The sequence below is a fragment of the Salmo trutta genome, unplaced genomic scaffold, assembly GCF_901001165.1.
Source record: "Salmo trutta unplaced genomic scaffold, fSalTru1.1, whole genome shotgun sequence".
NCBI lineage: Eukaryota > Metazoa > Chordata > Actinopteri > Salmoniformes > Salmonidae > Salmo > Salmo trutta.
The window spans coordinates 299,529-314,954 of record NW_021822532.1 but is presented as its reverse complement, the minus strand read 5'-3'; positions in this window follow the sequence as shown (position 1 = coordinate 314,954).

Here is a 15,426-nt window from a genome sequence, read left to right as displayed (position 1 = left end):
ATTAACCTGGTTTCAGAGTCTAATACACACCATCTGTCATTAACCTGGTTTCAGAGTCTAATACACACCATTAACCTGGTTTCAGAGTCTAATACACACCATTAACCTGGTTTCAGAGTCTAATACACACCATTAACCTGGTTTCAGAGTCTAATACACACCATTAACCTGGTTTCAGAGTCTAATACACACCATTAACCTGGTTTCAGAGTCTAATACACACCATTAACCTGGTTTCAGAGTCTAATACACACCATTAACCTGGTTTCAGAGTCTAATACACACCATTAACCTGGTTTCAGAGTCTAATACACACCATTAACCTGGTTTCAGAGTCTAATACACACCATTAACCTGGTTTCAGAGTCTAATACACACCATTAACCTGGTTTCAGAGTCTAATACACACCATTAACCTGGTTTCAGAGTCTAATACACACCAATGGTGGAACAAGCTCCCTCACGACGCCAGGACAGCGGAGTCAATCACCACCTTCCGGAGACACCTGAAACCCCACCTCTTTAAGGAATACCTGGGATAGGATAAAGTAATCCTTCTAACCCCCCCCCTTTTAAAAGATTTAGATGCACTATTGTAAAGTGGTTGTTCTACTGGATATTATAGGTGAATGCACCAATTTGTAAGTCGCTCTGGATAAGAGCGTCTGCTAAATGACTTAAATGTAAATGTAAAATTAACCTGGTTTCAGAGTCTAATACACACCATCTGTTATTAATCTGGTTTCAGAGTCTAATACACACCATCTGTTATTAACCTGGTTTCAGAGTCTAATACACACCATTAACCTGGTTTCAGAGTCTAATACACACCATTAACCTGGTTTCAGAGTCTAATACACACCATTAACCTGGTTTCAGAGTCTAATACACACCATTAACCTGGTTTCAGAGTCTAATACACACCATTAACCTGGTTTCAGAGTCTAATACACACCATCTGTTATTAACCTGGTTTCAGAGTCTAATACACACCATTAACCTGGTTTCAGAGTCTAATACACACCATCTGTTATTAACCTGGTTTCAGAGTCTAATACACACCATCTGTTATTAACCTGGTTTCAGAGTCTAATACTCACCATTAACCTGGTTTCAGAGTCTAATACACACCATCTGTCATTAACCTGGTTTCAGAGTCTAATACACACCATCTGTTATTAACCTGGTTTCAGATTCTAATACACACCATTAACCTGGTTTCAGAGTCTAATACACACCATTAACCTGGTTTCAGAGTCTAATACACACCATTAACCTGGTTTCAGAGTCTAATACACACCATTAAGCTGGTTTCAGAGTCTAATACACACCATCTGTTATTAACCTGGTTTCAGAGTCTAATACTCACCATTAACCTGGTTTCAGAGTCTAATACACACCATCTGTCATTAACCTGGTTTCAGAGTCTAATACACACCATCTGTCATTAACCTGGTTTCAGAGTCTAATACACACCATCTGTCATTAACCTGGTTTCAGAGTCTAATACACACCATCTACCATTAACCTGGTTTCAGAGTCTAATACACACCATCTGTCATTAACCTGGTTTCAGAGTCTAATACACACCATCTGTCATTAACCTGGTTTCAGAGACTAATACACACCATTAACCTGGTTTCAGAGTCTAATACACACCATTAACCTGGTTTCAGAGTCTAATACACACCATTAACCTGGTTTCAGAGTCTAATACACACCATTAACCTGGTTTCAGAGTCTAATACACACCATCTGTCATTAACCTGGTTTCAGAGTCTAATACACACCATCTGTCATTAACCTGGTTTCAGAGTCTAATACACACCATTAACCTGGTTTCAGAGTCTAATACACACCATCTGTCATTAACCTGGTTTCAGAGTGTAATACACACCATAAACCTGGTTTCAGAGTCTAATACACACCACCTGTCATTAACCTGGTTACAGAGTCTAATACACACCATTAACCTGGTTTCAGAGTCTAATACACACCATTAACCTGGTTTCAGAGTCTAATACACACCATCTGTCATTAACCTGGTTTCAGAGACTAATACACACCATCTGTCATTAACCTGGTTTCAGAGTCTAATACACACCATTAATCTGGTTTCAGAGTCTAATACACACCATTAACCTGGTTTCAGAGTCTAATACACACCATTAACCTGGTTTCAGAGTCTAATACACACCATCTGTCATTAACCTGGTTTCAGAGTCTAATACACACCATTAACCTGGTTTCAGAGTCTAATACACAACATCTGTTATTAACCTGGTTTCAGAGTCTAATACACACCATCTGTCATTAACCTGGTTTCAGAGTCTAATACACACCATCTGTCATTAACCTGGTTTCCGAGTCTAATACACACCATCTGTCATTAACCTGGTTTCCGAGTCTAATACACACCATCTGTCATTAACCTGGTTTCAGAGTCTAATACACACCATCTACCATTAACCTGGTTACAAAGTCTAATACACACCATTAACCTGGTTTCAGAGTCTAATACACAACATTAACCTGGTTTCAGAGTCTAATACACACCATCTGTCATTAACCTGGTTTCAGAGTCTAATACACACCATCTGTCATTAACCTGGTTTCAGAGTCTAATACACACCATTAACCTGGTTTCAGAGTCTAATACACACCATCTGTCATTAACCTGGTTTCAGAGTCTTATACACACCATCTGTTATTAACCTGGTTTCAGAGTCTAATACACACCATTAACCTGGTTTCAGAGTCTGATACACACCATTAACCTGGTTTCAGAGTCTAATACACACCATTAACCTGGTTTCAGAGTCTAATACACACCATCTGTTATTAACCTGGTTACAGAGTCTAATACACACCATTAACCTGGTTTCAGAGTCTAATACACACCATAAACCTGGTTTCAGAGTCTAATACACATCATCTGTTATTAACCTGGTTTCAGCGTCTAATACACACCATCTGTCATTAACCTGGTTTCAGAGTCTAATACACACCATCTGTCAATAACCTGGTTTCAGAGTCTAATACACACCAATAACCTGGTTTCAGAGTGTAATACACACCATAAACCTGGTTTCAGAGTCTAATACACACCACCTGTCATTAACCTGGTTACAGAGTCTAATACACACCATTAACCTGGTTTCAGAGTCTAATACACACCATAAACCTGGTTTCAGAGTCTAATACACACCATCTGTCATGAACCTGGTTTCAGCGTCTAATACACACCATCTTTCATTAACCTGGTTTCAGAGTCTAATACACACCATAAACCTGGTTTCAGAGTCTAATACACACCATCTGTCATTAACCTGGTTTCAGCGTCTAATACACACCATCTGTCATTAACCTGGTTTCAGAGTCTAATACACACCATCTGTCATTAACCTGGTTTCAGAGTCTAATACACACCATCTGTCATTAACCTGGTTTCAGAGTCTAATACACACCATTAACCTGGTTTCAGAGTCTAATACACACCATTAACCTGGTTTCAGAGTCTAATACACACCATTAACCTGGTTTCAGAGTCTAATACACACCATTAACCTGGTTTCAGAGTCTAATACACACCATCTGTTATTAACCTGGTTTCAGAGTCTAATACTCACCATTAACCTGGTTTCAGAGTCTAATACACACCATCTGTCATTAACCTGGTCTCAGAGTCTAATACACACCATCTGTTATTAACCTGGTATCAGAGTCTAATACACACCATCTGTCATTAACCTGGTTTCAGTCTAATACACACCATCTGTCATTAACCTGGTTTCAGAGTCTAATACACACCATTAACCTGGTTTCAGAGTCTAATACACACCATCTGTCAATAACCTGGTTTCAGAGTCTAATACACACCATTCACCTGGTTTCAGAGTCTAATACACACCATCTGTTATTAACCTGGTTTCAGAGTCTAATACTCACCATTAACCTGGTTTCAGAGTCTAATACACACCATCTGTCATTAACCTGGTTTCAGAGTCTAATACACACCATCTGTCATTAACCTGGTTTCAGAGTCTAATACACACCATCTACCATTAACCTGGTTTCAGAGTCTAATACACACCATCTGTCATTAACCTGGTTTCAGAGTCTAATACACACCATCTGTCATTAACCTGGTTTCAGAGACTAATACACACCATTAACCTGGTTTCAGAGTCTAATACACACCATTAACCTGGTTTCAGAGTCTAATACACACCATTAACCTGGTTTCAGAGTCTAATACACACCATTAACCTGGTTTCAGAGTCTAATACACACCATCTGTCATTAACCTGGTTTCAGAGTCTAATACACACCATCTGTCATTAACCTGGTTTCAGAGTCTAATACACACCATTAACCTGGTTTCAGAGTCTAATACACACCATCTGTCATTAACCTGGTTTCAGAGTGTAATACACACCATAAACCTGGTTTCAGAGTCTAATACACACCACCTGTCATTAACCTGGTTACAGAGTCTAATACACACCATTAACCTGGTTTCAGAGTCTAATACACACCATTAACCTGGTTTCAGAGTCTAATACACACCATCTGTCATTAACCTGGTTTCAGAGACTAATACACACCATCTGTCATTAACCTGGTTTCAGAGTCTAATACACACCATTAATCTGGTTTCAGAGTCTAATACACACCATTAACCTGGTTTCAGAGTCTAATACACACCATTAACCTGGTTTCAGAGTCTAATACACACCATCTGTCATTAACCTGGTTTCAGAGTCTAATACACACCATTAACCTGGTTTCAGAGTCTAATACACAACATCTGTTATTAACCTGGTTTCAGAGTCTAATACACACCATCTGTCATTAACCTGGTTTCAGAGTCTAATACACACCATCTGTCATTAACCTGGTTTCCGAGTCTAATACACACCATCTGTCATTAACCTGGTTTCCGAGTCTAATACACACCATCTGTCATTAACCTGGTTTCAGAGTCTAATACACACCATCTACCATTAACCTGGTTACAAAGTCTAATACACACCATTAACCTGGTTTCAGAGTCTAATACACAACATTAACCTGGTTTCAGAGTCTAATACACACCATCTGTCATTAACCTGGTTTCAGAGTCTAATACACACCATCTGTCATTAACCTGGTTTCAGAGTCTAATACACACCATTAACCTGGTTTCAGAGTCTAATACACACCATCTGTCATTAACCTGGTTTCAGAGTCTTATACACACCATCTGTTATTAACCTGGTTTCAGAGTCTAATACACACCATTAACCTGGTTTCAGAGTCTGATACACACCATTAACCTGGTTTCAGAGTCTAATACACACCATTAACCTGGTTTCAGAGTCTAATACACACCATCTGTTATTAACCTGGTTACAGAGTCTAATACACACCATTAACCTGGTTTCAGAGTCTAATACACACCATAAACCTGGTTTCAGAGTCTAATACACATCATCTGTTATTAACCTGGTTTCAGCGTCTAATACACACCATCTGTCATTAACCTGGTTTCAGAGTCTAATACACACCATCTGTCAATAACCTGGTTTCAGAGTCTAATACACACCAATAACCTGGTTTCAGAGTGTAATACACACCATAAACCTGGTTTCAGAGTCTAATACACACCACCTGTCATTAACCTGGTTACAGAGTCTAATACACACCATTAACCTGGTTTCAGAGTCTAATACACACCATAAACCTGGTTTCAGAGTCTAATACACACCATCTGTCATGAACCTGGTTTCAGCGTCTAATACACACCATCTTTCATTAACCTGGTTTCAGAGTCTAATACACACCATAAACCTGGTTTCAGAGTCTAATACACACCATCTGTCATTAACCTGGTTTCAGCGTCTAATACACACCATCTGTCATTAACCTGGTTTCAGAGTCTAATACACACCATCTGTCATTAACCTGGTTTCAGAGTCTAATACACACCATCTGTCATTAACCTGGTTTCAGAGTCTAATACACACCATTAACCTGGTTTCAGAGTCTAATACACACAATTAACCTGGTTTCAGAGTCTAATACACACCATTAACCTGGTTTCAGAGTCTAATACACACCATCTGTCATTAACCTGGTTTCAGAGTCTAATACACACCATTAACCTGGTTTCAGAGTCTAATAGGGCTGGGCGATATATCGATATAAAAAATATATCGATATATATTTTAAATGTGATATGAAATTAGACCATTTCGCAGTGTGGTGCCTAATGAAAAGAAAATTGGCAAGTGGTGTACTATAACTAAAGCGGTGTCCTATCACATTGCTAAAGATATGGTCCCTGTTGCAACTGTGGAACAAGTCGGATTCAAAAAGCTACTGAAAACTATGGACCCGAGATATGAGCTTCCCAACTACTTTGCACGAGAAGCACTGCCACAAATGTCCACTGAAGTCAGGCAGAGCCTTGCTGACCGGCTCGCTAACGGGACCCATTTTGCGTTGACCAGCGATATGTGGTCGAGCAGGACATGTGAGCCTGAGATGATGATGAAAACAGCGTCGTGTCGTCTCCAAAACAAGTTATTTCCCCCCCCCAGGATCACACCGGTGAGCATATAGCTGAGGCCTTGCAGGACGCAAGCTGGGAAACTCCCGAGAAAAGCATCCGGTTGCTATAACAACCGACAACGGGAGCAACGTGGTCAAAGCGGTGGAGCTGAACGAGCGGCTGAGGATGCAGTGCTTCGGTCAGACTACACTTGGCTATTGGGGAGTGCAGTGTTTTAAGGACTATTCACACATTTTACTGATTACAATATTACTTTTTCATTCTTTTTTCCTTTGCAACTTTTTTTGGTTTTATGCTGCTGTCTTGGCCAAAAATTGATTAAGTAGATTAATAAAACATATTAAAATATTAGTTTTTCATTATTTTCCTTTGTGTCTTGTCTGCAACTTTTTTTGTTTTATGCTGCTGTCTTGGCCAAAAATGTATTAAGTAGATTAAAATATTAGTTTTTCATTATTTTCCTTTGTGTCTTGTCTGCAACTTTTTTGGGTTTTATGCTGCTGTCTTGGCCAAAAATTGATTAAGTAGATTAAAATATTAGTTTTTCATTATTTTCCTTTGTGTCTTGTCTGCAACTTTTTTTGGTTTTAAGCTGCTGTCTTGGCTAAAAATTGATTAAGTAGATTAATAAAACACAAAACATAAAGTACTTTAAAGAAAAAAACATATTAAAATATTACTTTTTCATTATTTTCCTTTGTGTCTTGTCTGCAACTTTTTTTGTTTTATGGTGCTGTCTTGGCCAAAAAATTGATTAAGTAGATTAAAATATTAGTTTTTCATTATTTTCCTTTGTGTCTTGTCTGCAACTTTTTTTGTTTTATGCTGCTGTCTTGGCCAAAAATTGATTAATAAAACACCAAACATAAAGTGGTAAAAGTAAAATCACTTCCAATACAGGATGGTAGATTTCAGAACCATATTTATTAGGTTATTGGATAAGAATTAGTGATGCATTGATGTGTTTACCACTTTAATGTTACAGCTGGTAAAGGTGAGGTAATTATGACTTTAAAATGCTGGTTAGCCTGTTGATATCATCAAGGTAACATATTTAGTTATTATGATAGACTATAGTTTTTTCTCTGGATTGAAAGAGCCAACTGCAAAGTAACTAGAAACTAATGTTGACACGTAGGTCGGCCTAAACATTGTGGAGTTTTTAGTGGAGTAGAAATATGAAGTAGCATTAAATACTAAGCATAAATACTAAGAACAACAAGAACGAAACATGAGTAAATGTACATACAGTATAGTCATCATTTATAAATTATACAAAAATAATAATACATAAAAATCACTTACTGGATTAAAATTCAGAAAATAAATGAATATAATATTTGATATTTATGATTAGGACTGGCGTTGATTAAAAAAATAAACTATGAAACAAGAAAATATTAATGTAGAATATTTCTAAAGCTTGATTTTGGAAAGCACTTAGTTGTATGAGTGTGTTAAAGTGAAAACAGAGTCAAATTTCTCGCATAAGCACATTTGTTTAATCGTTTTTTTTATGGTTCTGACAGGACATGGCATGAATGACAAGCGCGTCACCCGGGCCATTTCTCTGTGCAAGAGAATTGTAAGCTGTTTTTCGTACAGCTGGAAGAAAAGGAGACATCTTGCTGAAGTCCAGATTCAGCTGGGTCTGCCAAGTCACCAACTCATAACCGAGTCTGCCACAAGCTGGGGATCAAGGCAGCAGATGATAGAGAGAGTCCTGGAGCAGGAAGGAGCACTGGCCAAAGTCCTGTCTAATGACAAAAAGACCAGGCACCTTGTCCCTACCTGGCAGGACTTAGAGGTCCTAGAAGCAGTCCAAAAGGTCCTGAAACCTCTCCAGGACTTTACCGATGCTTTGTCAGGTGAGGAGTACGTCACTCTATCATATGTAAAACCTGTGCTGCACCTTTTTAACGAAAGTCTCCTGGCATGTGAAGAGGGTGAAAGCGAGCTTTGCAAATCGATCAAGACCAGCATTGTTGAGTACCTCAAACGCAAGTATTCTGACCCAGCCACTACTGACCTATTGGAGATGGCTTCATTTGTGGATCCACGCTTCAGGGCCACCTATATCCCAAGTGAAAAAGTTGATGCATTGAAGCACAGAGCTGTCTTGGAGGTGGAGACGCTACTGGCTGATCAGAGCAGCTGTCAACCGCCTCACCTACGTGTGCCAACTGTGCCTGAGCCTGCAGATGGAGAAGCAGCAGTGGCACCAAAAGCTAAGACACTGGCAAGCTTCTTCAAGCAGCGCACAGCCACCACCACTGCGCCACCAACCAAGAGGGAGGCTATTGAAAATGAACTGTCAAGTTACTTGCAGTCAGCAAGTGTGGAGAGCGACACTGATCCCCTCAAGTGGTGGAAGGATCATGAAGTTGTCTTTCCAGCTCTGAGCCACCTGGCAAAAAAAGTATCTCTTGGTACCAGCTACCAGTTCACCCTCCGAAAGGGTTTTCAGCTGCAGTGGCAATATCGTGACCTGCCAGAGAGCATCTATGAAGCCGGATGCCGTTGACAGGCTGGTGTTTCTCGCACAAAATCTTTAAACGAAGGAGGACACGCTTGTCTTCTAATGTCTACCTCAAGACAGCATTACTGTTTATCAAAGTAAAAAAAGAGGGGGAAATGTTTATTGAGTTGATAGTCTGTTTCTTGTGCAACTGGTTGAGGCTGTTCAGATAAGAAATTGAGTTAACAAAAAGCAAATGGTAATCTCAGGCTGATGTTTTAAAAAACATTTTGTCAAACTGAGCACTTTATTTTGTTCTTTATTTATATATAATTGCTGCCCTTACTAGGGTTTGTCATATTTTATTATTTTGTAATGTTCGTTATTTGCATCTGTGGATTTGTTAGAAAGGAGAAGAAATCTGTAATTTGATTTTAATAAGCCATTTAAAGTTGTCAAACTAAAAAAAAAGTTGACTTTTCTCATAAATATATATAATATTTATTTCAGAAAAAGATAGGCCTATTTTATTTTATAGGCTATTTTTGTTTAAGATATTTGTATTTATTTAAATGTGCACCTTATGGAGCTTTGATTTCAAAAAAGGTCGTCCTGTTGTTATACAGTGTTTATGTTTACATGTTATTGTTATTTGAACAGCTGAGCATTTCATCTGAACCAGGTGAAGAGCCCTGTTTATTATTTATTCATTTGATTTTTCAACTGTTCACTGAAATAGCCGCTTTCAATAAAACTACTTGAGACATGTCATATCTGGCTTTGACTTTGACTGAACATTTGCTCTCACTTTGCAGAAAAAAATATCAGGATATATATCTTATATCGATATTCAGCCTAAATATATCAGGATATGACTTTTGGTCCATATCGCCCAGCCCTGCCTACCAGACATCTTCTTGAGAGAAGATAAGGTCAGGGACTCCTGACTGACTCTCTGTCATGTTGAAATAGGTTCTCCTGTCTTACTTTCTGTCATGTTGAGATTGGTTTCCCTGTCTTACTTTCTGTCATGTTGAGATGGGTTTGTTCTTCTTGAGAGAACTAACCCAAAATTAGTCCAACTAACCCAAAATTTGTCGAAAGGCTAAGGGATTCTCTTCCTGAGAAGAAGCTGACAGCCTTCAAACAGAGCAAAAAAAGTGGTCCCAAACAATATGTCAAAATGAATAAAATAATTATACCTTAAGTTGCAACTTATTCTGTTTAGGTTTAACCTCTATGGGCTAGGTGGGACGCTTGCACCTACTAAAGTGTTTTTAAATAGGCATCCTATCATTTGAAAATTAGTTGAAAGGCTAAGTGATTCTCCTCCTGAGAAGAAGCTGACAGCCTTCAAACAGAGCAAAAAAAGTGGTCCCAAACAATATGTCAAAATGAATTTAAAAAATGATACAGCTGTCTTTAATAAGATCAAACTGAACTAACTGCTATCTTGAAATGTTGAAAAAGTGTTTTTAAATAGGCATCCTATCATTTGAAAATTAGTTGAAAGGCTAAGTGATTCTCCTCCTGACAAGAAGTTGACAGCCTTCAAACATAGTGCAAAAAAAGTGGGCGTGAACATAGAATATTTTTGGGTAAAAAAAAATAATATACAGCTGTCTTTAATAAGATCAAACTGAACTAACTGCTATCTTGAAATGTTGAAAAAGTGTTTTTAAATAGCTCAGTCTTATCACTCAATATGAGTCAAAATCTGTCACTTCCAGGACTGCTCATTTTGTCAAAAATGAAAAAATGAAAAAAATAACAACTCACAGCTGTGTTAATAGACCCAACTCAAACATCTGCTATCTTGAAATGTCCAAAAAAGGTATTTAAATGGGCCTACCAGACATCTTCTTGAGAGAAGATAAGGTCAGGGATCTCTCTGGTCACCCACAAAGCCATTTCCTCCTTTGGCCGTCTCTCCTTCCAGTTCTCTGCTGCCAATGACTGGAACGAACTACAAAAATCTCTGAAACTGGAAACACTTATCTCCCTCACTAGCTTTAAGCACCAGCTGTCAGAGCAGCTCACAGATTACTGCACCTGTACATAGCCCATCTATAATTTAGCCCAACTACCTCTTCCCCTACTGTATTTATTTATTTTATTTATTTTGCTCCTTTGCACCCCATTATTTCTATGTCTACTTTGCACTTTCTTCTACTACAAATCTACCATTCCAGTGTTTTACTTGCTATATTGTATTTACTTTGCCACCATGGCCTTATTGCCTTTACCTCCCTTATCTCACCTCATTTGCTCACATTGTATATAGACTTATTTTTTTACTGTATTATTGACTGTATGTTTGTTTTACTCCATGTGTAACTCTGTGTTGTTGTATGTTGTCGAACTGCTTTGCTTTATCTTGGCCAGGTCGCAATTGTAAATGAGAACTTGTTCTCAACTTGCCTACCTGGTTAAATAAAGGTGAAATAAATAAAAATGTATATACTGTATTCAAGTCATGGTTCATCCTATATAACTACTGCTGTCCACTTCATATGTATATACTGTATTCTATATAACTACTGCTGTCCACTTCATATGTATATACTAAATTCTATATAACTACTGCTGTCCACTTCATATGTATATACTGTATTCTAGTCCTGGTTCATCCTATATAACTACTGCTGTCCACTTCATATGTATATACTGTATTCTAGTCCTGGTTCATCCTATATAACTACTGCTGTCCACTTCATATGTATATACTGTATTCTATATAACTACTGCTGTCTACTTCATATGTATATACTGTATTCTATATAACTACTGCTGTCCACTTCATATGTATATACTGCATCCTATATAACTACTGCTGTCCACTTCATATGTATATACTGTATTCTATATAACTACTGCTGTCTACTTCATATGTATATACTGTATTCTATATAACTACTGCTGTCCACTTCATATGTATATACTGTATTCTAGTCCTGGTTCATCCTATATAACTACTGCTGTCTACTTCATATGTATATACTGTATTCTAGTCCTGGTTCATCCTATATAACTATTGCTGTCCACTTCATATGTATATACTGTATTCTATATAACTACTGCTGTCCACTTCATATGTATATACTGCATCCTATATAACTACTGCTGTCCACTTCATATGTATATACTGTATTCTATATAACTACTGCTGTCTACTTCATATGTATATACTGTATTCTATATAACTACTGCTGTCCACTTCATATGTATATACTGTATTCTAGTCATGGTTCATCCTATATAACTACTGCTGTCCACTTCATATGTATATACTGTATTCTAGTCATGGTTCATCCTATATAACTACTGCTGTCCACTTCATATGTATATACTGTATTCTAGTCATGGTTCATCCTATATAACTACTGCTGTCTACTTCATATGTATATACTGTATTCTAGTCCTGGTTCATCCTATATAACTACTGCTGTCCACTTCATATGTATATACTGTATTCTAGTCATGGTTCATCCTATATAACTACTGCTGTCCACTTCATATGTATATACTAAATTCTATATAACTACTGCTGTCCACTTCATATGTATATACTGTATTCTAGTCATGGTTCATCCTATATAACTATTGCTGTCCACTTCATATGTATATACTGTATTCTATATAACTACTGCTGTCCACTTCATATGTATATACTGCATCCTATATAACTACTGCTGTCCACTTCATATGTATATACTGTATTCTATATAACTACTGCTGTCTACTTCATATGTATATACTGTATTCTATATAACTACTGCTGTCCACTTCATATGTATATACTGTATTCTAGTCATGGTTCATCCTATATAACTACTGCTGTCCACTTCATATGTATATACTGTATTCTAGTCATGGTTCATCCTATATAACTACTGCTGTCCACTTCATATGTATATACTGTATTCTAGTCATGGTTCATCCTATATAACTACTGCTGTCTACTTCATATGTATATACTGTATTCTAGTCCTGGTTCATCCTATATAACTACTGCTGTCCACTTCATATGTATATACTGTATTCTAGTCATGGTTCATCCTATATAACTACTGCTGTCCACTTCATATGTATATACTGTATTCTAGTCCTGGTTCATCCTATATAACTACTGCTGTCCACTTCATATGTATATACTGTATTCTAGTCCTGGTTCATCCTATATAACTACTGCTGTCCACTTCATATGTATATACTGTATTCTATATAACTACTGCTGTCCACTTCATATGTATATACTGTATTCTATATAACTACTGCTGTCCACTTCATATGTATATACTGTATTCTAGTCCTGGTTCATCCTATATAACTACTGCTGTCCACTTCATATGTATATACTGTGTTCTAGTCATGGTTCATCCTATATAACTACTGCTGTCCACTTCATATGTATATACTGTATTCTATATAACTACTGCTGTCCACTTCATATGTATATACTGTATTCTAGTCCTGGTTCATCCTATATAACTACTGCTGTCCACTTCATATGTATATACTGTATTCTAGTCCTGGTTCATCCTATATAACTACTGCTGTTCACTTCATATGTATATACTGTATTCTAGTCATGGTTCATCCTATATAACTACTGCTGTCTACTTCATATGTATATACTGTATTCTATATAACTACTGCTGTCCACTTCATATGTATATACTGTATTCTAGTCCTGGTTCATCCTATATAACTACTGCTGTCCACTTCATATGTATATACTGTATTCTAGTCCTGGTTCATCCTATATAACTACTGCTGTCTACTTCATATGTATATACTGTATTCTATATAACTACTGCTGTCTACTTCATATGTATATACTGTATTCTAGTCCTGGTTCATCCTATATAACTACTGCTGTCCACTTCATATGTATATACTGTATTCTATATAACTACTGCTGTCTACTTCATATGTATATACTGTATTCTAGTCATGGTTCATCCTATATAACTACTGCTGTCCACTTCATATGTATATACTGTATTCTAGTCCTGGTTCATCCTATATAACTACTGCTGTCCACTTCATATGTATATACTGTATTCTAGTCCTGGTTCATCCTATATAACTACTGCTGTCCACTTCATATGTATATACTGTATTCTATATAACTTCTGCTGTCCACTTCATATGTATATACTGTATTCTATATAACTACTGCTGTCCACTTCATATGTATATACTGTATTCTATATAACTACTGCTGTCCACTTCATATGTATATACTGTATTCTATATAACTACTGCTGTCTACTTCATATGTATATACTGTATTCTATATAACTACTGCTGTCCACTTCATATGTATATACTGTATTCTAGTCATGGTTCATCCTATATAACTACTGCTGTCTACTTCATATGTATATACTGTATTCTATATAACTACTGCTGTCCACTTCATATGTATATACTGTATTCTAGTCCTGGTTCATCCTATATAACTACTGCTGTCCACTTCATATGTATATACTGTATTCTAGTCATGGTTCATCCTATATAACTACTGCTGTCCACTTCATATGTATATACTGTATTCTATATAACTACTGCTGTCCACTTCATATGTATATACTGTATTCTAGTCCTGGTTCATCCTATATAACTACTGCTGTCCACTTCATATGTATATACTGTATTCTAGTCATGGTTCATCCTATATAACTACTGCTGTCCACTTCATATGTATATACTGTATTCTATATAACTACTGCTGTCCACTTCATATGTATATACTGTATTCTATATAACTACTGCTGTCCACTTCATATGTATATACTGTATTCTAGTCATGGTTCATCCTATATAACTACTACTGTTCATCTATTATTCTTCAGATATACTACAGATGTACTCCAAATTGTCTATGCATCACATCACAGTACACAGTGTATGTATATATATATATATATATCATTGCTTGTCCTAATATTTTCATTGACTTTTTAGATTTGCCCTCTGTGAGCTGGGAACACAAGCATTGTTAGATATTACTGCACTGATGGAGCTGGGAACACAAGCATTGTTAGATATTACTGCACTGATGGAGCTGGGAACACAAGCATTGTTAGATATTACTGCACTGTTGGAGCTGGGAACACAAGCATTGTTAGATATTACTGCACTGTTGGAGCTGGGAACACAAGCATTGTTAGATATTACTGCACTGTTGGAGCTGGGAACACAAGCATTGTTAGATATCCCTCTCTCTCTCTATCCCTCTCTCTCTCTGTCCCTCTCTGTCCCTCTCTCTCTCTCTGTCCCTCTTTCACTCTCTCTGTCCCTCTTTCACTCTCTCTGTCCCTCTCTCTGTCCCTCTCTCTCTCTCTCTTCCCTCTCTCTCTCTCTGTCCCTCTTTCTCTCTCTCTCTCTCTCTCTGTCCCTCTCT